This window comes from Pygoscelis adeliae, unplaced genomic scaffold, assembly GCF_000699105.1.
Source record: "Pygoscelis adeliae isolate BGI_AS28 unplaced genomic scaffold, ASM69910v1 Scaffold121, whole genome shotgun sequence".
Classification (NCBI taxonomy): domain Eukaryota; kingdom Metazoa; phylum Chordata; class Aves; order Sphenisciformes; family Spheniscidae; genus Pygoscelis; species Pygoscelis adeliae.
The window spans coordinates 4,839,487-4,840,974 of NW_008824359.1; the positions used below are offsets into that span (position 1 = coordinate 4,839,487).

General features: G+C 48.1%; 1 protein-coding gene across 1 annotated transcript in view; it reads left to right on the top strand.

The window, feature by feature from the left end:
* The first annotated feature begins 161 nt into the window (after nt 1–161).
* SUPT3H (suppressor of Ty 3 homolog (S. cerevisiae)) overlaps nt 162–1,488 on the top strand; it is a 290,705-nt gene continuing 289,378 nt past the window's right edge. Inside the window, exon 1 of the mRNA XM_009319682.1 lies at nt 162–235. The gene's annotated coding sequence lies outside the window, so the exon portion shown is untranslated. The remainder of the gene's footprint in view (nt 236–1,488) is intronic.

Genomic DNA, 1,488 nt, shown 5'->3' on the forward strand with positions numbered 1-1,488 from the left:
TTCTTTCTCTCTTTCTCTTTCTCTCTTTCTTTCTCTCTTTCTCTACACAGCATTGTACCAGCTACTAGGAAGGAAATTAACTCTATCCCTGCTGAAACCAGGTCTCTCTCTCTCTTCCCCCTCTTCCTTCCTTCCTTCCTTCCTTCCTTCCTTCTTCCCTCCTTCTTCCCTCCCCTGCACACCTCAGCCTCCTCCTCGTCCATCCATCCATCCATCCCCGGGGGTGAGCCTTTGAGTGAGTCACCAGCGAGGGCACGCAATTAGTCAGCGTGTTGCTGTTAACTAACTTAGCAAGGCTGCTCCTTTTTGGGGCCTTCAGAAATATTAACCTGGCGGGTTCCAGTCAGCGATACCTGTGAAGCGCTGCTCGGTGGGAGGGGGCGGCGGGGGTTGCCTGTGGGCGCGGGGGCTTCTGCTAACGCCATCTGTGTTCGCGGTTTTGCGTTTCGTAGGTCGCGCTGGCCAGATGCGAGCGGCGGCGTGCGAGGGGTAGCCACCGTGTGGGTGTGCGGCTGGCAGCCTGGCGAAGGGGCTCCTCCGCGTCAAGCGGTCCCGCTCTGGTATCGAAGCCAAGATGCTGAGAAGCGGCCCTGCCTTCAACCCAGGCAGCAGTGCTGCCTGGTACCCAGCTGCCAGCTCGCTCCCACACCTGCAGCCTCCTAACCGTGCGATTTTGGGTGGGAGTGCTAGACCTGGGGTTACTCGCTGCTGGGAGGTTGCAGTGAGCAGCTTTTGCCATGTTTCGCTCTTGCATTGGTTTTCTCATGGCCTGTGGTGTTACGCGCATTGGACCCTGCCCTGTTCGTTTTGTGGTCTTGCAACTAATCTTGAAGGTGTTTCTAGAACATTTTTTTTTTTATTGTAGACTTAAAATTATGCGATGGAGGCCGGGCTTTGGCCTGCGGTATGCCATGTACTGTTGGGTATTACTGATTTCTTCCTGTCGCTCTGATGCTAGGAAATGTCAGTAGTTCGTAATTTTTCTCAGGAGGAAGTGGATTTTATGTATTTTGCACAACCAGGCGTGGTGGTTTATTAACAGGAACCCTGTAATATTCCTTCTAGAAATTATTAGTCCTTACAGAAATTACTGGTAAATGCTAAAAACCTAGGAATGACAGCTAGTCGAGAAGAATACTACTCTGTGTAGGCTTTAAGTGGTTTCGCCACTTACTGACTATATCTTTATACATCCTAGGTACAGATCAACTGCTTATAAGTTCCTAGAAATTATACAAATGAATGCTTTTCAGTCTATGAATGCAAAGCACAATATACACGCAAAATATTTATTACTGTGTATGTGAAGGGGAGGTAAGAACCTGATGTTGCGGACAACCAAGTTTGCTGTACGACATTAGTATTAATGATTTATTGTGAGACATTTGATTTCCTAAGAGTGAATCTGTTTCAAGGTTTGCAGTAATGCTTGTGATATGCTTAAATTTTCTTTTGAAGTCTTTGATCTAACTCCCACATCATTCTCTT